We start from the raw sequence: 21463 nt of genomic DNA, 5'->3' as shown, positions 1-21463 counted from the left end.
CTCTCTCTCTCTCTCCGGTGTGTGTGTCCCCCTCTCGTTCTCCAGTCTGACTCTCTCTCTCTCTCTCCGGTGTGTGTGTCCCCCTCTCGTTCTCCAGTCTGACTCTCTCTCTCTCTCTCCGGTGCGTGTCCCCCTCTTGTTCTCCAGTCTGACTCTCTCTCTCTCCGGTGTGTGTGCCCCCCTCTCGTTCTCCAGTCTGCCTCTCTCTCTCTCTCCGGTGTGTGTGCCCCCCTCTCGTTCTCCAGTCTGACTCTCTCTCTCACTCTCTCTCCGGTGTGTGTGTCCCCCTCTCGTTCTCCAGTCTGACTCTCTCTCTCTCTCCGGTGTGTGTGCCCCCCTCTCGTTCTCCAGTCTGACTCTCTCTCTCTCTCTCTCTCCCCGGTGTGTGTGTCCCCCTCTCGTTCTCCAGTCTGACTCTCTCTCTCTCTCTCCGGTGTGTGTGTCCCCCTATCGTTCTCCAGTCTGACTCCCACTCTCTCTCTCTCTCTCTCGGGTGTGTGTGTCCCCCTCTCGTTCTCCAGTCTGACTCTCTCTCTCTCTCTCTCCGGTGTGTGTGTGTCCCTCTCTCGTTCTCCAGTCTGACTCTCTCTCTCTCCGGTGTGTGTGTCCCCCTCTCGTTCTCCAGCCTGACTCCCTCTCTCTCTCTCTCTCCGGTGCGTGTCCCCCTCTCGTTCTCCAGTCTGACTCCCTCTCTCTCTCTCTCGCGTGTGTGTGTCCCCCTCTCGTTCTCCAGTCTGACTCTCTCTCTCTCTCCGGTGTCTGGCCCGCTCTCGTTCTCCAGTCTGACTCTCTCTCTCTCTCTCTCTCCGGTGTGTGTGTCCCCCTCTCGTTCTCCAGTCTGACTCTCTCTCTCCGGTGTGTGTGTCCCCCTCTCGTTCTCCAGTCTGACTCTCTCTCTCTCTCCGGTGTGTGTCTCCCCCTCTCGTTCTTCAGTCTGACTCTCTCGCTCTCTCTCTCTCTCCGGTGTGTGTGTCCCCCTCTCGTTCTCCAGTCTGACTCTCTCTCTCTCTCTGTCTCTGGTGTGTGTGCCCCCCTCTCATTCTCCAGTCTGACTCACACTCTCTCTCTCTCTCTCCGGTGTGTGTTCCCCCCCTCTCGTTCTCCAGTCTGACTCTCTCTCTCTCCGTTGTGAGTGTCCCCCTCTCGTTCTCCAGTCTGACTCTCTCTCTCTCTCTCTCTCCGGTGTCTGTGTCCCCCTCTCGTTCTCCAGTCTGACTCTCTCTCTCTCTCTCTCCGGTGTGTGTCTCCCCCTCTCGTTCTTCAGTCTGACTCTCTCTCTCTCGCTCTCTCTCTCCGGTGTGTGTGTCCCCCTCTCGTTCTCCAGTCTGACTCTCTCTCTCTGTCTCTGGTGTGTGTGCCCCCCTCTCATTCTCCAGTCTGACTCACTCTCTCTCTCTCTCCGGTGTGTGTTCCCCCCCTCTCGTTCTCCAGTCTGACTCTCTCTCTCTCTCTCCGGTGTGTGTGTCCCCCTCTCGTTCTCCAGTCTGACTCTCTCTCTCTCTCTCTCTCCGGTGTGTGTGTGTCCCCCTCTCGTTCTCCAGTCTGACTCTCTCTCTCTCTCTCTCTCCGGTGTGTGTCCCCCTCTCGTTCTCCAGTCTGACTCTCTCTCTCTCGCTCTCTCTCTCCGGTGTGTGTGTCCCCCTCTCATTCTCCACTCTGACTCTCTCTCTCTCTCTCTCCGGTGTGTGTCCCCCTCTCGTTCTCCAGTCTGACTCTCTCTCTCTCTCTCCGGTGTGTGCGCCCCCGTCTCGTTCTCCAGTCTGACTCTCTCTCTCTCTCTCTCTCCGGTGTGTGTGGCCCCCTCTCGTTCTCCAGTCTGACTCTCTCGCTCTCTCTCTCTGCGGTGTGTGTGTGTCCCCCTCTCGTTCTCCAGTCTGACTCTCTCTCTCCGGTGTGTGCCCCCTTCTCGTTCCCCACTCTGACTCTCTCTCTCTCTCCGGTGTGTGTGTCCCCCTCTCGTTCTCCAGTCTGACTCTCTCTCTCTCTCTCTCCGGTGTGTGTGTCCCCCTCTCGTTCTCCAGTCTGACTCTCTCTCTCTCTCTCTCTCCGGTGTGTGTCTCCCCCTCTCGTTCTTCAGTCTGACTCTCTCGCTCTCTCTCTCTCTCTCCGGTGTGTGTGTCCCCCTCTCGTTCTCCAGTCTGACTCTCTCTCTCTCTCTCTCTCCGTTGTGTGTGTCCCCCTCTCGTTCTCCAGTCTGACTCTCTCTCTCTCTCTCTCCGGTGTGTGTGTCCCCCTCTCGTTCTCCAGTCTGACTCTCTCTCTCTCTCTCCGGTGTGTGTGTCCCCCTCTCGTTCTCCAGTCTGACTCTCTCTCTCTCTCTCTCCCCGGTGTGTGTGTCCCCCTCTCGATCTCCAGTCTGACTCTCTCTCTCTCCGGTGTGTGTGTCCCCCTCTCGTTCTCCAGTCTGACTCTCTCTCTCTCTCTCTCCGGTGTGTGTGCCCCCCTCTCATTCTCCAGTCTGACTCTCTCTCTCTCTCTCCGGTGTGTGTGTCCCCCTCTCGTTCTCCTGTCTGACTCTCTCTCTCTCTCTCTCTCCGGTGTGTGTGTCCCCCTCTCGTTCTCCTGTCTGACTCTCTCGCTCTCTCTCTCCGGTGTGTGTGTCCCCCTCTCGTTCTCCAGTCTGACTCTCTCTCTCTCTCCGGTGTGTGTGCCCCCCTCTCGTTCCCCAGTCTGACTCTCTCTCTCTCTCTCTCTCCGGTGTGTGTGTCCCCCTCTCGTTCTCGAGTCTGACTCTCTCACTCCGGTGTGTGCCCCCTTCTCGTTCCCCACTCTGACTCTCTCTCTCTCTCCGGTGTGTCTGCCCCCCTCTCGTTCTCCAGTCTGACTCTGTCTCTCTCTCTCTCTCCAGTGTGTGTGTCCCCCTCTCGTTCTCCACTCTGACTCTGTCTCTCTCTCTCCGGTGTGTGTGTCCCCCTCTCGTTCTCCACTCTGACTCTCTCTCTCTCTCTCTCCGGTGTGTGTGCCCCCCTCTCATTCTCCAGTCTGACTCTCTCTCTCTTTCTCTCCGGTGCGTGTCCCCCTCTTGTTCTCCAGTCTGACTCTCTCTCTCTCACTCTCTCTCTCCTGTGTGTGTGTCCCCCTCTCGTTCTGCAGTCTGACTCTCTCTCTCTCTCTCTCCGGTGTGTGTGTCCCACTCTCGTTCTCCAGTCTGACTCTCTCTCTCTCTCTCCGGTGCGTGTCCCCCTCTTGTTCTCCAGTCTGACTCTCTCTCTCTCTCTCCGGTGTGTGTGCCCCCCTCTCGTTCTCCAGTCTGCCCTCTCTCTCTCTCGGTGTCTGTGCCCCCCTCTCGTTCTCCAGTCTGACTCTCTCTCTCACTCTCTCTCCGGTGTGTGTGTCCCCCTCTCGTTCTCCAGTCTGACTCTCTCTCTCTCCGGTGTGTGTGCCCCCCTCTCGTTCTCCAGTCTGACTCTCTCTCTCTCTTCTCTCTCCCCGGTGTGTGTGTCCCCCTCTCGTTCTCCAGTCTGACTCTCTCTCTCTCTCTCCGGTGTGTGTGTCCCCCTATCGTTCTCCAGTCTGACTCCCTCTCTCTCTCTGGTGTGTGTGTCCCCCTCTCGTTCTCCAGTCTGACTCTCTCTCTCTCCGGTGTGTGTGTCCCCCTCTCGTTCTCCAGTCTGACTCTCTCTCTCTCTCCGGTGTGTGTGTCCCCCTCTCGTTCTCCAGTCTGACTCTCCCTCTCTCTCACTCTCTCTCTCTCTCCGGTGTGTGTGTCCCCCTCTCGTTCTCCAGCCTGACTCCCTCTCTCTCTCTCTCTCTCTCTCCGGTGCGTGTCCCCCTCTCGTTCTCCAGTCTGACTCCCTCTCTCGGGTGTGTGTGTGTCCCTCTCGTTCTCCAGTCTGACTCTCTCTCTCTCTCTCTCTCCGGTGTCTGGCCCGCTCTCGTTCTCCAGTCTGACTCTCTCTCTCTCTCCGGTGTGTGTGTCCCCCTCTCGTTCTCCAGTCTGACTCTCTCTCTCTCTCTCCGGTGTGTGTGTCCTCCTCTCGTTCTCCAGTCTGACTCTCTCTCTCTCTCTCTCCGGTGTGTGTGTCCCCCTCTCGTTCTCCAGTCTGACTCTCTCTCTCTCTCCGGTGTGTGTGTCCCCCTCTCGTTCTCCAGTCTGACTCTCTCTCTCTCCGGTGTGTGTGTCCCCCTCTCGTTCTCCAGTCTGACTCTCTCTCTCTCTCTCCGGTGTGTGTGTCCCCCTCTCGTTCTTCAGTCTGACTCTCTCGCTCTCTCTCTCTCTCTCTCCGGTGTGTGTGTCCCCCTCTCGTTCTCCAGTCTGACTCTCTCTCTCTCTCTCCGGTGTGTGTGTCCTCCTCTCGTTCTCCAGTCTGACTCTCTCTCTCTCTCTCTCCGGTGTGTGTGTCCCCCTCTCGTTCTCCAGTCTGACTCTCTCTCTCTCTCTCCGGTGTGTGTGTCCCCCTCTCGTTCTCCAGTCTGACTCTCTCTCTCTCTCTCTCTCCGGTGTGTGTGTCCCCCTCTCGTTCTCCAGTCTGACTCTCTCTCTCTCTCTCTCTCCGGTGTGTGTGTCCCCCTCTCGTTCTTCAGTCTGACTCTCTCGCTCTCTCTCTCTCTCTCTCCGGTGTGTGTGTCCCCCTCTCGTTCTCCAGTCTGACTCTCTCTCTCTCTCTCCGGTGTGTGTGTCCCCCTCTCGTTCTCCAGTCTGACTCTCTCTCTCTCTCTCTCCCCGGTGTGTGTGTCCCCCTCTCGTTCTCCACTCTGACTCTCTCTCTCTCGCTCTCTCTCTCCGGTGTGTGTGTCCCCCTCTCATTCTCCACTCTGACTCTCTCTCTCTCTCTCTCTCTCCGGTGTGTGTCCCCCTCTCGTTCTCCAGTCTGACTCTCTCTCTCTCCGGTGTGTGTGTCCCCCTCTCATTCTCCACTCTGACTCTCTCTCTCTCTCTCTCTCCGGTGTGTGCGCCCCCGTCTCGTTCTCCAGTCTGACTCTCTCTCTCTCTCTCCGGTGTGTGTGGCCCCCTCTCGTTCTCCAGTCTGACTCTCTCTCTCTCTCTCTGCGGTGTGTGTGTCCCCCTCTCGTTCTCCAGTCTGACTCTCTCTCTCTCTCTCTCTCCGGTGTTTGTCCCCCTCTCGTTCTCCTGCCTGACTCTCTCTCTCTCTCTCTCCCGTGTGTGTGTCACCCTCTCGTTCTCCAGTCTGACTCTCTCTCTCTCCGGTGTGTGAGCCCCCCTCTCGTTCTCCAGTCTCACTCTCTCTCTCTCTCTCCGGTGTTTGTGTCAACCTCTCGTTCTCCAGTCTGACTCTCTCTCTCTCTCTCTCTCCGGTGTGTGTCCCCCTCTCGTTCTCCAGTCTGACTCTCTCGCTCTCTCTCTCTCCGGTGTGTGTGTCACCCTCTCGTTCTCCAGTCTGACTCTCTCTCTCTCTCTCTCTCCGGTGTGTGTCCCCCTCTCGTTCTCCAGTCTGACTCTCTCTCTCTCTCTCTCTCCGGTGTGTGTGTCCCCCTCTCGTTCTCCAGTCTGACTCTCTCTCTCTCTCTCTCCGGTGTGTGTGTCCCCCTCTCGTTCTCCAGTCTGACTCTCTCTCTCTCTCTCTCCGGTGTGTGTGTCCCCCTCTCGTTCTCCAGTCTGACTCTCTCTCTCCGGTGTGTGTGTCCCCCTCTCGTTCTCCTGTCTGACTCTCTCTCTCTCTCTCTCCGGTGTGTGTGCCCCCCTCTCGTTCTCCAGTCTGACTCTCTCTCTCTCTGCGGTGTGTGTGTGTGTGTCCCTCTCGTTCTCCAGTCTGACTCTCTCTCTCTCTCTCTCCGGTGTGTGTCCCCCTCTCGTTCTCCAGTCTGACTCTCTCTCTCTCTCTCTCCGGTGTGTGTCCCCCTCTCGTTCTCCAGTCTACTCTCTCTCTGTCTGCGGTGTGTGTGTGTCCCCCTCTCGTTCTCCTGTCTGACTCTCTCTCTCTCTCTCTCTCTCTCCGGTGTGTGTGTCCCCCTCTCGTTCTCCAGTCTGACTCTCTCTCTCTCTCTCTCCGGTGTGTGCCCCCTTCTCGTTCCCCACTCTGACTCTCTCTCTCTCCGGTGTGTGTGTCCCCCTCTCGTTCTCCACTCTGACTCTGTCTCTCTCCGGTGTGTGTGTCCCCCTCTTGTTCTCCACTCTGACTCTCTCTCTCTCTCTCTCTCCGGTGTGTGTGCCCCCCTCTCATTCTCCAGTCTGACTCTCTCTCTCCGGTGTGTGTGTCCCCCTCTCGTTCTCCTGTCTGACTCTCTCTCTCTCTCCGGTGTGTGTGTCCCCCTCTCGTTCTCCTGTCTGACTCTCTCGCTCTCTCTCTCCGGTGTGTGTGTCCCCCTCTCGTTCTCCTGTCTGACTCTCTCTCTCTCTCTCTCCGGTGTGTGTGTCCCCCTCTCGTTCTCCTGTCTGACTCTCTCTCCGGTGTGTGTGCCCCCCTCTCGTTCTCCAGTCTGACTCTCTCTCTCTCTCCGGTGTGTGTGCCCCCCTCTCGTTCTCCAGTCTGACTCTCTCTCCGGTGTGTGTGTCCCCCTCTCGTTCTCCAGTCTGACTCTCTCTCTCTCCGGTGTGTGTGTCCCCCTCTCGTTCTCCAGTCTGACTCTCTCTCTCTCTCTCTCCGGTGTGTGTGCCCCCCTCTCGTTCTCCAGTCTGACTCTCTCTCTCTCTCTCCGGTGTGTGTGTGTCACCCTCTCGTTCTCCTGTCTGACTCTCTCTGTCTCTCAGTTGGGTGATATACAATGACCAGAAGGTGTGTGCCTCCGAGAAGCCTCCCAAGGATCTGGGTTACATCTACCTCTCCCAGAGAGCTGCGAGCTAAAGATTAGTAAGATGTCTTTCAACACCAGGTTAAAGTCCAACAGGTTTATTTGGTAGCAAATGCCATGAGCTTTCGGAGCGCTACTCCTTCGTCAGATGGAGTGGAAATCTGCTCTCTAACAGGGCACAGAGACACAAAATCAAGTTGCAGAATACTGATTAGAATGCGAATCCCTCCAGCCAACCAGGTCTTAAAGATACAGACAATGTGAGTGGAGGGAGCATCAAGCACAGGTTAAAGAGATGTGTATTGTCTCCAGGCAGAACGGCATCTCCACAGCTAACGATAATCCAGCCACTTATTTATTGTACAGAGCTGTGTCGAGTCTCCACGGGCACCGGCTGTTTGGGACTCACGGTGGGACAGGGGAAGGCGGGGGGGGGGATAAATTTGGAAGTAAATTGCTGAGACACGAGCAGTTGGTGAATTAGCCATGTCTTATTGGAGGAGGGAGTGTGACGAATGTTGTCCCCAGCGTGGAGGAGGGAGGGGAGGTCGTCTCCAGCGTGGAGGAGGGAGGGGAGGTCGTCCCCAGCGTGGAGGAGGGAGGGGAGGTCGTCCCCAGTGCGGAGGAGGGAGGGGAGGTCGTCCCCAGCGCGGAGGAGGGAGGGGTGGTCGTCCCCAGCGCGGAGGAGGGAGGGGAGGTCGTCCGCAGCGCGGAAGAGGGAGGGGAGGTTGTCCCCAGCGTGGAGGAGGGAGGGAGGGGAGGTCGTCCCCAGCGCGGAGGAGGGAGGGGAGGTCGTCCCCAGCATTGAGGAGGGAGGGGAGGTCGTCCCCAGCATGGAGGAGGGAGGGGAGGTCGTCCCCAGCATGGAGGAGGGAGGGGAGGTCATCCCCAGCGTGGAGGAGGGAGGGGAGGTCATCCCCAGCGTGGAGGAGGGAGGGGAGGTCGCCCCCAGCGCGGAGGAGGGAGGGGAGGTCGTCCCCAGCGCGGAGGAGGGAGGGAAGGTCGTCCCCAGCGCGGAGGAGGGAGGGAAGGTTGTCCCCAGCGCGGAGGAAGGGGGGGGAGGTCATCCCCGGGGATGGGGGGGGGTGGGGTGGGGAGGGCGTCCCCAGCGCGGGGGGAGGGGGGGTGTCCCCAGCGTGGGGGGAGGGGGGGGTGGGGAGGGCGTCCCCAGCGTTGGGGGGGGTGTGGGGAGGGCGTCCCCAGCGCGGGGGGAGGTGGGGAGGGTGTCCCCAGCGTGGGGGAAGGGGGGGCGTCCCCAGCATGGGGGGAGGGGGGGTGGGGAGGGCGTCCCCAGCGTGGGGGGAGGGGGGGTGTGGGGAGGGCGTCCCCAGCGTGGGAGGAGGGAGGGGTGTGGGGAGGGCGTCCCCAGCGCGGGGGGAGGGAAGGTAGTTTTGGAGTGTGTTTTTTGGAGTGTTTATTTTATATAAAAGCTAGTTACCTCGGGGGGATCGTCCTCATTGTCCTTCTCCAGCGAGGAAAGGAGGAGCGATTTGTTACAGTAGTGCTAGGGTGAGAAAATGACCTTTCAATTACATTTTCAGTGCCTTTATTTATTTATTTATCTATTTATCAAAGTTTCAGACTGTAATCCGGAAGTGGGCCGCGGGGTGTTCTGGGAAGGGTTTTTTGGAGTGTATTTTTAGCGTGCGGGGGGTTTAAAAGCTGGCCGCACCATTCAGCGGGCAGCGGAGTGAGCAGGAAGCAGAGTGAGAGCTGAAGGGCTTTGGCTCAACGGGCTTCGGCGTAAACAGGCAGACGCAGGGTCGGTTTTGTTCTTCGTTACATAGATACATAGAATCCCTACAGTGCGGAAGGAGGCCATTCGGCCCATCGAGTCTGCACCGACCACAATCCCACCCAGGCCCTACCCCCACATATTTACCCGCTAATCCCTCTAACCTACGCATCCCAGGACTCTAAGGGGCAATTTTTAACCTGGCCAATCAACCTAACCCGCACATCTTTGGACTGTGGGAGGAAACCGGAGCACCCGGAGAAAACCCACGCAGACACGAGGAGAATGTGCAAACTCCACACAGACAGTGACCCGAGCCGGGAATCGAACCTGGGACCCTGGAGCTGTGAAGCAGCAGTGCTAACCACTGTGCTACCGTGCCGCCCAGTAATTCCAGTAATTTAAAGAAAGGGGTAATTATGAGTGGGAGACCAATTTTTTGCTGTTGAGTTCATGGAGTCGCCGAGCCTCCCGGAAGTCCATATCTGTGCCAGGTGCGTGGAACTGCAGCTCCTGAGAGACCGCGTTAGGGAACTGGAGCTCCTGAGAGACCGCGTTAGGGAACTGGAGCTGCGGCTCGATGACCTTAGTCTAGTCAGGGAAAATGAGAGGTTAATAGATAGAAGTTACAGGCAGGTTGTCACACCAGGGCCACGGGAGGAAGACACGTGGGTCACGGTTAGGAAGGGTAAAGGTCACCTACCTGAGAGTACCCCGGTGGTTGTCCCCCTTCACAGTAAGGGATGGGTGTCAGACGGGAGAGAGGAGGGGAGAGAGCAGGCAGTGATGGGATCCCCCGTGGTTGTCCCCCTCCAAAATAAGTACACCATTTTGAATACTGTGGGGGTTGACCCTCCAGGGGTAAGCCACGTGACCAGGTCACTGGCACGGAATCGGGCTCTGTGGCTCAGAAGGGAAAGAGAGGGACCAGGAGAGCAATAGTAGTGGGGGATGTAATAGTTAGAGGCACAGACAGGCGGTTCTGTGGGTGCGAACGAGACTCCAGGATGGTAGTCTGCCTCCCTGGTGCCGGGGTCCTGGATGTCTCTGAGCGGGGAGGAAGCATCCTAAAAGGGGCGGGTAACCAGACAGACATTGTCCACATTGGTGCAAATGACGTTGGCAGAAAGAGCAGGGAGGTCCTGAGAGAGCAGTTCAGGGAGTTGGGTAGTCGGCTAAAAACAGGGCCTCTAGAGTAGCGATCTCTGGGCTACTCCCAGTGCTATGTGCGAGTGAGGCTCGGAACAGGGAGATTGTACAGCTGAACGCGTGGCTAAAGGACTGGTGCAGGAGGGAGGGTTTCAAATTCGTGGATCCCTGGGAAGTCTTCAAGAGAGGATGGCACCTGTACAAGAAGGACGGGTTACACCTAAACTGGAGGGGCACGAATATCCTAGCTGGGAGTTTTGCTAGTGTGGTTCGGGTGGGTTTAAACTAATGTGGCAGGGGGGTGGGGATCAGAACAATAGGTCAATAAGCATCGAGGTTGGGGACGAGGTTGGGGCCGAGACAAGGCTATCTAAGAGGAAGGGCATTCTGGGGGAGGATGACCTCAGTGGGCCTGGAGGTCTGGAGTGCATCTGCTTCAATGCAAGGAGCGTCACGGGCAAGACAGACGAGCTTAGGGCCTTAATGCTTGCGCGGAACTTGGATGTGGTTGCAGTGACGGAGACTTGGTTAAAAGAAGGACAGGACTGGCAGCTGAATATTCCGGGGTATACGTGTTTTAGGCGAGACAGAGGAGGGGCGAGGAGAGGTGGGGGAGTAGCAATGCTGGTTAGGGAGCATATTACAGCGATACAGAGGGTGGACAATTTGGAAGGGTCAGGTAACGAGTTACTGTGGGTGGAGCTCAGAAACAGGAAGGGTGCAGTCACTATGCTGGGGGTATACTACAGGCCTCCCAACAGCCCACAGGAAGTTGAGGAACGGATATGTAAGGAGATTCTGGACAGGTGCAGAAAAAATAGGGTTGTTGTAGTGGGAGACTTTAATTTCCCTGGTATTGTAGCGGGATCCCTATTTTTAACTCCACTGGGCTTATTTTAGGTTTGGTTCTCCGTCACCCAAACCCCACCAATGCCCGAGTGATTCTCTCTCTCGCCGATGGAACAATGGCCACCTTGCGTCTACTTCACTAGAGTAGCGCTCCCAAGAGAGAGAAAAGGAAACTGCTGCCTATCCACTACCTGGCAGCCTTTCCTGAGTGGGCGGTTTCGAAGCGCCCAGGGTACCCTCAGTTCTAGACTCCGGAATTATGGTAAGGAATATTTATATTGTGACTTCGTCAGAGATCATTGGTGAGAAATTGAAAAGATCAAAACGGACTCCAACGGAAGTCAAAGATATATATATATTAAAACATCAAGGTCAAAGGTCACCAAACACCAGGAAAACAACACACCATGCCTTATGCTCTATAAGACTATAGCTATGGAAGGAATACTAAAACGGACACCACGGAATTCTTACTTTATACAAGTTTACCACGTCTTAAACTATGAAAGGTACATGCAAAAGCCCCCCCCTTTCCCCAAAGCCTCATCCACTATGATAATCTCGGGAACTTCGCGAATTACCAGGGGATACTCACAATCCTAGTTTAAATTGCTCAGTGGGCTTCGGGCTGCGTGCTGGAGACGAACGAGAGGCAGGAAACAGGAGAGGAGTGCTGTCATGCTGGTCCAAAGAGAAAAGGAAAAGAAATGGCCGGCCTGACCATCCTTTTATATTGTAAAACTTGAATTCTTTTCCTGCCAACTCCGCCCCCCTTCCAACCGGCAGTTTCCACAGACAAAGGCTTGCTAGTGTTATCTGCAGCTGCGATCTTACAGTCCATAGAGACCAGTTGGTCCCACCCCAGGTGATAGGTCTCTTGTTGTCCTTTATTGTTCCATCGGAGATCGTTTAATTGTTTTCTCATTATGGGAAATGGGATTCTCCTCGCTCTGGGACAAGGCCATTATCACCTGTATTGAGTCCAGACCAGGTGTATTGTCTTGCTGCCGGCCTAGTCTGGTGAGGTCGTCAGATCCTTTTTGTGCTGCTGATAACCTAATCAGCAGTCTGTCTGGTTTCTGGCTGCTTGTAATTTTTGGACTGGGCCCCTTCACACACACACACACACACACACACACAGGCTGGCTGGGCTCCCTGGGACATTTTTGGTCAAGTCCTGCAGCCAAGTGTGGCCACTTTCACAGTTCTTTAGGGTTCAAGTCCTTTTCCCAGCTCATAAAAAAGGCCTGAGTTGCCCGAAAAACTTACAGTATAGACTGGAAATTGCTTCGGGCTGGGGGCCTGGACGGGGAAGAATTTATAAAATGCGAACAGGAAGGTTCTTTGGAACAATATGTTGACAGTCCAAATAGAGAGGGGGCTGTACTGAACCTAGTACTGGGGAATGAGCCCGGTCAGGTCATCAAAGTTTCAGGAGGGGAACATGTGGCAAATAGTGACCACAGTTCTGTAAACTTTAGGATAGTAATGGAAAAAGATGAGTGTTGTCCGATGGTTAAAGTGCTGAATTGGGGAAAGGCTAACTACAGCCGGATTAGGCAGGATTTGGTGGCTGTTGATTGGGAGAGGCTGTTCAAGGGTAAATCCACATCTGGCATGTGGGAGTCTTTTAAGGAGCAGTTGGAGAAGGTGGTGAAGAAGGCATATGGCATGCTTGCCTTTATAGGACGGGGCATAGAGTATAAAAGTTGGGGTCTGATGTTGCAGATGTGTAGAACGTTGGTTCGGCCGCATTTGGAGTACTGCGTCCAGTTCTGGTCGCCACACTACCAGAAGGACGTGGAGGTTTTGGAGAGAGTGCAGAGGAGGTTTACCAGGATGTTGCCTGGTATGGAAGGGCTTAGATATGAGGAGAGATTGGGTAAACTGGGGTTGTTCTCCCTGGAAAGACGGAGGATGAGGGGAGACTTAATAGAGGTGTATAAAATTATGAAAGGCATAGATAGGGTGAACGGTGGGAAGCTTTTCCCCAGGTCGGTGGTGACGTTCACGAGGGGTCATAGGTTCAAGGTCAAGGGGGGGAAGTTTAACACAGATATCAGAAGGACATATTTTACACAGAGGGTGGTGGGGGCCTGGAATGCGCTGCCAGGCAAGGTGGTGGAGGCGGACACACTGGGAACGTTTAAGACTTATCTAGATAGCCACATGAACGGAGTGGGAATGGAGGGATACAAAAGAATGGTCTAGTTTGGACCAGGGAGCGGCACGGGCTTGGAGGGCCGAAGGGCCTGTTCCTGTGCTGTATTGTTCTTTGTTCAGTTGATAGGACTGCAGGACAGGCATGTACCTGTAAAGAGGAAGGATAGGAAAGGTAGGATTCGGGAGCCGTGGATAACCAGTGAAATTGTGGGTCTAATCAAAAAGAAAAAAGAGGCATGCCTGAGGTCCAGGCAGCTAAAAACAGATGGAGCACTGGAGGAATACAGAGAAAGTAGAAAAGAACTCAAACAGGGAGTTAGAAGAGCAAAAAGGGGTCACGAAATGCCCTTGGCAGACAGGATTAAGGCGAATCCTAAGGCATTTTATACATACTTTAGGAACAAGAGGGTTGTCAGGGAAAGAATCGGACCTCTCGAGGACAAAGGAGGGGAATTATGCTTAGAACCAAAGGAAGTAGGAGAGATCGTAAATCATAGAAACCCTACAGTGCAGAAGGAGGCCATTCGGCCCATCGAGTCTGCACCGACCACAATCCCACCTAGGCCCTACCCCCACATATTTACCCGCTCATCCCTCTAACCTACGCATTTTTTTTTTAGGATTCTAAGGGGCAATTTTTAACCTGGCCAATCAACCTAACCCGCACATCTTTGGACTATGGGAGGAAACCGGAGCACCCGGAGGAAACCCACGCAGACACGAGGAGAACATGCAAACTCCACACAGACACTGACCCGAGCCGGGAATCGAACCCGGGACCCTGGAGCTGTGAAGCAGCAGTGCTAACCACTGCGCTACCATGCCGCCCTATAAAGGAATACTTTGCATCAGTATTCACAAAGGAGAGGGACATGTTGACTGGCTGTGTCTCAGAGAGATGTGTTGACCCGTTAAAAAAAATCTCAATTACAAGGGAGGAAGTGTTAGGTTTTTTTAGGAAACATTAAGACAGACAAATCCCCAGGGCCGGATGGCATCTCTCCTCAGGGAGGCGAGAGATGAAATTGCTGGGCCTCTAACAGAAATCTTTGTCTCTTCGCTGGACACAGGTGAGGTCCCAGAGGATTGGAGGATAGCAAATGTGGTCCCGTTATTTAAGAAGGGCAGCAAGGATAACCCGATAATTATAGGCCGGTGAGCTTGACGTTCATGATGGGGAAATTGTTGGAGAAGATTCTTAGAGATAGGATATTCGCGCATTTAGAACTGAATAATCTCATTAGCGATAGACAGCATGGTTTTGTCCGAGGGAGGTCATGCCTCACAAATTTGGTTGAGTTTTCTGAGGAGGTGACAAAAACGATTGACGAGGGAAGGGCCGTGGATGTCGTCTATATGGATTTCAGTGAAGCGTTTGACAAGGTCCCTCATGGCAGGCTGGTGCAAAAGGTTAAATCTCTGGGGATCAAAGGTGAGCTGGCTAGATGGGTAGAGAACTGGCTTAGCCAGAAAAAGAAGTCTCACACACCAGGTTAAAGTCCAACAGGTTTATTTGGTAGCAAATACTATAAGCTTTCGGAGCACTGCTCTTTCGTCAGATGGAGTGATAAAAATTGACGAAGGAGCAGTGCTCCGAAAGCTTATGGTATTTTCTACCAAATAAACCTGTTGGACTTTAACCTGGTGTTGTGAGACTTCTTACTGTGTTCACCCCAGTCCAACGCCAATCCACATCATGATTAGCCATAGAAGACAGAGGGTAACAGTGGAGGGGTCTTTTTCCGGTTGGAGGTCTGTGACTTGTGGTGTTCCGCAGGGCTCTGTACTGGGACCTCTGTTGTTTGTGATCTATATAAATGATTTGGTGGAAGATGTAGCTGGTGTGATCAGTAAGTTTGCGGACGACACAAAGATTGCTGGAGTTGCGGATAGTGATGAACATTGTCAGAGAATACAGCAGGATATAGATAGGCTGGAACATTGGGCGGAGAAATGGCAGATGGGGGGGGCGTGGTGTGGGGGTGGGGGGGGTGGGTGGGGGTAGGGGGGGTGGGTGGGGCGGGTGGGTGGGTTGGGGGGGTGGGGTGGGGGAGGGTGGGGGGCTGGGGGGGAGGGTAGGGTGGGGGTGGGGGGGGGTTGCCACAAGTTATCCACGGATTATGTGAGTGCTTGTTCACACCTGGATGTGTGGCTTGCTGCACGAGCTGTTGGTGCCGGGATGTCATAGAGGTTTACAGCACGGAAACAGGCCCTTCGGCCCAACTTGTCCATACCGCCCTTTTTTTTAAACCCCCGAAGCTAATCTCAATTGCCCGCATTTGGCCCATATCCCTCTGTACCCATCGTACCCATGTAGCTACCTAAATGCTTTTTAAAAGATAAAATTGTACCTGCTTCTACCACTACCTCTGGCAGCTTGTTCCAGACACTCACCACCCTCTGTGTGAAAAAATTGCCCCTCTGGACCCTTTTGTATCTCTCCCCTCCCACCTTAAACCTATGCCCTCTAGTTTTAGACTCCCCTACGTTTGGGAAAAGATATTGACTATCTACCTTGTCTCTGCCCCTCATTATTTTATAGACCTCTATAAGGTTACCCCTCAGCCTGTTAGGCTCCAAAGAAAAAAGTCCCAGTCTATTCAGCCTCTCATAGAACATAGAACAGTAAAGCACAGAACAAGCCCTTCGGCCCATGTTGTTGTGCCGAGCTTTGTCTGAAACCCAGATCAAGCTATTTCCTCCCTATCATCCCGAAGTACTCCATGTGCCTATCCAATAGCTTCTTAAATGTTCCTAAAGTTTCTGACTCCACTATCCCTGCAGGCAGTCCATTCCACACCCCAACCACTCTCTGAGTAAAAAACCTACCTCGGACATCCTTCCTGTATCACCCACCATGAACCCTATAGTTATGCCCCCTAGTTACCGCTCCATTCGCCCGAGCAAGTAGTCTTTGAACATTCACTCTATCTATCCCCCTCATCATCTTATAAACCTTTATCGAGTCTCCTCTCAACCTCCTCCGCTCCAAAGAGAAAAGCCCAAGTTCCCTCAACCTTTCCTCATAAGACCTACCCTCCAAACCAGGCAGCATCCTGGTAAATCTCCTTTGCACTCTTTCCAGTGTCTCCACATCCTTCTTATAGTGAGGTGACCAGAACTGCACACAATATTCCAAATGTGGTCTCACCAAGGTCCTGTACAGTTGCAGCATAACCCCACGGCTCTTAAACTCAAACCCCCTGTTAATGAACGCCAACACACTATAGGCCTTCTTCACGGCTCTATCCACTTGAGTGGCAACCTTCAGAGATCTATGGATATGAACCCCAAGATCTCTCTGTTCCTCCACATTCTTCAGAACTCTACCTTTGACCCTGTAATCCACATTTAAATTTGTCCTACCAAAATGAATCACCTCGCATTTGTCAGGGTTAAACTCCATTTGCCATTTTTCAGCCCAGCTTTGCATCCTATCTATATCTCTGCAGCCTACAACAGCCATCCACCTCATCCACTACTCCACCAGTCTTGGTGTCATCAGCAAATTTACTGATCCACCCTTCAGCCCCCTCCTCCAAGTCGTTTATAAAAATGACAAATAGCAGAGGACCAAGCACTGATCCCTGTGGCACCCCACTGGTAACCGGTTTCCAGTCCGAAAATTTTCCATCCACCACCACCCTCTGTCTTCTGTTAGATAGCCAGTTACCTATCCAATCGGCCAAACTTCCCTCTATCCCACACATCCTTACTTTCTTCATAAGCCGACCATGGGGGACTTTATCAAATGCCTTACTAAAATCAATGTATATGACATCAACTGCCCTACCTTCATCAACACGCTTAGTTACCTCCTCAAAAAATTCAATCAAATTTGTGAGGCAAGACTTGCCCTTCACAAATCCGTGCTGACTATCCCGGATTAAGCTGCATCTTTCTAAATGGTCGTAAATCCTATCCCTGAGGACCTTTTCCATCAACTTACCGACCACCGAAGTAAGACTAACCGGCCTATAATTACCAGGGTCATTTCTATTCCCTTTCTTAAACAGAGGAACCACATTCGCCACTCTCCAGTCCTCTGGCACCACCCCCGTGGACAGTGAGGACGCAAAGATCAATGCCAAAGGCTCTGCTATCTCATCCCTCGCCTCCCAAAGACTCCTAGGATATATTTCATCAGGCCCAGGGGACTTATCAACTTTCAGTTTATTCAAAATTGCTAGTACATCTTCCCTCCGAACATCTACTTCCTCCAGCCTATCAGCCTGTGACACCCTCTCTTCCTCAAAAACATGGCCCCTCTCCTTGGTGAACACCGAAGAAAAGTATTCATTCATCACCTCTCCTATCTCTTCTGACTCCATGCACAAATTCCCACTGCCGTCCTTGACCGGCCCCAACCTCACCCTGGTCATTCTTTTATTCCTCACATAATAGTAAAAAGCCTTGGGGTTTTCCTTGATCCGACCCGCCAAGGACTTCTCATGCCCCCTCCTCGCTCTCCTAAGCCCCTTTTTCAGCTCATTTCTTGCTAACTTGTAACCCTCCATCGAGCCAACTGAACCTTGTTTTCTCAACCTTACATGTGCTTCCTTCTTCCTCTTGACAAGACATTCCACCTCGTTTGTGAACCATGGTTCCCTCACTCGGCCATTTCCTCTCTGCCTGGCAGGGACATACCTATCAAGGACACGCAGTATTTGTTCCTTGAAAAAGTTCCACTTTTCATTAGTGCCTTTCCCTGACAGTTTTTGTTCCCATCCTATGCTTCCTAATTCCCGCCTGATTGCATCATAATTACCTCTCCCCCAATTGTAAACTATGCCCTGCCGTACGGCCCTCTCCCTCTCCATTGCAATAACAAAAGACACCGAATTGTGGTCACTATCTCCAAAGTGCTCTCCCACACCAAATCCAACACTTGGCTCGGTTCATTTCCCATTATCAAATCCAATGTGGCCCCACCTCTTGTCGGCTTATCCACATATTGTGTCAGGAACCCCTCCTGCACACACTGCACAAAAACTGCCCCATCCGAACTATTCGACCTATAAAGGCTCCAATCAATATTTGGAAAGTTAAAGTCCTCCATGACAACTACCCTGTGACCTCCACACCTATCCATAATCTGCTTAGCAATTTCTTCCTCCACATCTCTATTACTATTTGGGGGCCTATAGTAAACTCCTAACAATGTGACCGCTCCTTTCCTATTCCTAACCTCAGCCCATATTACCTCTGTAGGCAGATCCCCTTCGAAATGCCTTTCTGCAGCCGTTAAACTATCCTTGATTAACAGTGCCACTCCTCCACCTCTTTTACCAGCTGCCCTACACTTACCCTCCACTCTCCTTATAACTCAATCCATCAAGTCTCGGTAGCATCCTCGTAAATCTTTTCTGCACTCTTTCTAGTTTAATAATATCCTTTCGAGAATAGGGTGACCAGAATTGCACACACTATTCCAAGTGTGGCCGTATCAATGTCTTGTACAACTTCAGCAAGACGTCCCAACTCCTGTATTCAATGTTCTGACCGATGAAACCAAGCATGTCAAATGCCTTCTTCACCATTCTGTCCACCTGTGACTCCACATTCAAGGAGCTATGAACATGTACCCCTAGATTTCTTTGTTCTGTAACTCTCCCCAATGTCCTACCATTAACTGAGTAAGTCCTGTCCTGGTTCAATCTACCAAAATGCATCACCTCGCATTTATCTAAATTAAACTCCATCTGCCATTCGTCAGCCCACTGGCCCAATTGATCAAGATCCTGCTGCAATTGGAGATAATTTTCTTCACTGTCCACTATGCCACCAATCTTGGTGTCATCTGCAAACTTACTAACTATGCCCCCTATATTCTCATCCAAATCAGTGGTTTTAGTTGGGGGAAGGGTAATTATGAGGCTATTAGGAGAGAATTAGGAAACATAGGTTGGACTAGGAGATTACAGGGACTGGGAACGTCCGACATGTGGAGTTTTTTCAAGGAGCAGCTACTGCGAGTCTGTGATAGGTATGTCCCTGTCAGGCAAGGAGGAATTGGTAGGGCTAGGGAACCGTGGTGCACCAAAAAAGTTTCTTTGTTGGTTAAAAAGAAAAAGGAGGCTTATGTTCGGATGAGACGTGAGCACTCGGGTAGTGCACTAGAAAGCTTTAGATTGGCTAAGAGGGAGTTGAAGAGCGAGCTTAGAAGGGCTAAAAGGGGACATGAGAAGACTTTGGCGGATAGGGTTAAAGAGAATCCTAAGGCGTTCTATAGGTATGTCAAGAACAGAAGGTTGGTTAGGGCAAGTTTAGGGCCAGTTATAGATGGCAGAGGGAAGTTATGTGTGGAACCGGAGGAGATTGGTGAAGCATTGAACCAATATTTCTCTTCGGTGTTCACGCAAGGGGACATGAATATAGCTGAGGAGGACACTGGGTTGCAGGGGAGTAGAATAGACAGTATTACAGTTGATAAGGAGGATGTGCAGGATATTCTGGAGGGTCTGAAAATAGATAAATCCCCTGGTCCGGATGGGATTTATCCAAGGATTCTCTGAGAGGCAAGAGAAGTGATTGCAGAGCCTCTGGCTCTGATCTTCAGGTCGTCGTTGGCCTCTGGTATAGTACCAGAAGATTGGAGGTTAGCGAATGTTGTCCCATTGTTTAAGAAGGGGAACAGAGACTTCCCCGGGAATTATAGACCGGTGAGTCTCACTTCTGTTGTCGGCAAGATGTTGGAAAAAATTATAAGGGATAGGATTTATAGTTATTTGGAGAGTAATAAATTGATAGGTGATAGTCAGCATGGTTTTGTGGCAGGTAGGTCGTGCCTTACTAACCTTATTGAGTTTTTTGAGAAAGTGACCAAGGAGGTGGATGGGGGCAAGGCAGTGGACGTGGTATATATGGATTTTAGTAAGGCGTTTGATAAGGTTCACCATGGTAGGCTTCTGCAGAAAATGCAGATGTATGGGATTGGGGGTGATCTAGGAAATTGGATCAGGAATTGGCTAGCGGATAGGAAACAGAGGGTGGTGGTTGATAGTAAATATTCATCATGGAGTGCGGTTACAAGTGGTGTACCTCAGGGATCTGTTTTGGGGCCACTGCTGTTTGTAATATTTATTAATGATCTGGATGAGGGTATAGTTGGGTGGATTAGCAAATTTGCTGATGACACCAAAGTCGGTGGTGTGGTAGACAGTGAGGAAGGGTGTCGTAGTCTGCAGGAAGACTTAGACAGGTTGCAAAGTTGGGCCGAGAGGTGGCGGATGGAGTTTAATGCGGAGAAGTGTGAGGTAATTCACTTTGGTAGGAATAACAGATGTGTTGAGTATAGGGCTAACGGGAGGACTTTGAATAGTGTGGAGGAGCAGAGGGATCTAGGTGTATGTGTGCATAGATCCCTGAAAGTTGGGAATCAAGTAGATAAGGTTGTTAAGAAGGCATATGGTGTCTTGGCGTTTATTGGTAGGGGGATTGAATTTAGGAGTCGTAGCGTTATGTTGCAACTGTACACAACTCTGGTGCGGCCGCACTTGGAGTACTGTGTGCAGTTCTGGTCCCCACATTACAGGAAGGATGTGGAGGCTTTGGAGAGGGTGCAGAGGAGCTTTACCAGGATGTTGCCTGGTATGGAGGGGAGATCCTATGAGGAGAGGCTGAGGGATTTGGGATTGTTTTCGCTGGAAAGGCGGCGGCTAAGAGGGGATCTTATTGAAACATATAAGATGATTAGAGGTTTAGATAGGGTGGATAGTGATAGCCTTTTTCCTCTGATGGAGAAATCCAGCACGAGGGGGCATGGCTTTAAATTGAGGGGGGGTAGTTATAGAACCGATGTCAGGGGTAGGTTCTTTACCCAGAGGGTGGTGAGGGATTGGAATGCCCTGCCAGCATCAGTAGTAAATGCGCCTAGTTTGGGGGCGTTTAAGAGATCCGTAGATAGGTTCATGGACGAAAAGAAATTGGTTTAGGTTGGAGGGTCACAGTTTTTTTTTTAACTGGTCGGTGCAACATCGTGGGCCGAAGGGCCTGTTCTGCGCTGTAATGTTCTATGTTCTATGTTCTAAATCATTCATATAAATGACAAATAACAGTGGGCCCAGCACTGATCCCTGAGGCACACCGCTATTCACAGGCCACCAGTTTGAAAAACAACTCTCTACAACCACAGAAGCCAATTTTGTATCTATTTAGATACCTCGCCCTGGATCCCGTGAGATTTAACTTTGTGCAACAACCTACCATGCGGTACCTTGTCAAAGGCCTTGCTAAAGTCCATGAAGACAACATCAACTGCACTGCCCTCATCTACCTTCTTGGTTACCCCTTCAAAAAACTCAATCAAATTTGTGAGACATAATTTTCCACTCACAAAGCCATGCTGACTGTCCCTAATCAGTCCTTGCGTCTCTAAATGCCTGTAGATCCTGTCTCTCAAAATACCTTCCAACAATTTACCCACCACAGATGTGAGGCTCACTGGCCTGTAGTTCCCAGGCTTTTCCCTGCAGCCCTCTTTAAACAAAGGCACAACATTTGCCACTCTCCAATCTTCAGGCACCTCACCCGTGACTATCGATGATTCAAATATCTCGGCCAGGGGACCCGCAATTTCCTCCCTAGCCTCCCACAACGTCCTGGGATACACTTCATCAGGTCCCGGGGATTTATCTATCTTGATGCGCTTTAAGACTTCCAGCACCTCCTTCTCTGTATTATGTACATTCCTCAAGACATCACTATTTATTTCCCCAAGTTCCCTAACATCCATGCTTTTCTCAACAGTAAATACTGATGAGAAATATTCATTTAGGATCTCACCCATCTCTCGTGGATCCACACATAAATGACCTTGTTGATCCTTAAGAGGCCCTACTCTCTCCCTTGTTACTCTTTTGCCCTTTATATATTTGT

The sequence above is a fragment of the Mustelus asterias genome, chromosome 24 (assembly GCF_964213995.1).
Source record: "Mustelus asterias chromosome 24, sMusAst1.hap1.1, whole genome shotgun sequence".
Classification (NCBI taxonomy): domain Eukaryota; kingdom Metazoa; phylum Chordata; class Chondrichthyes; order Carcharhiniformes; family Triakidae; genus Mustelus; species Mustelus asterias.
This window is presented reverse-complemented; position numbering follows the sequence as displayed.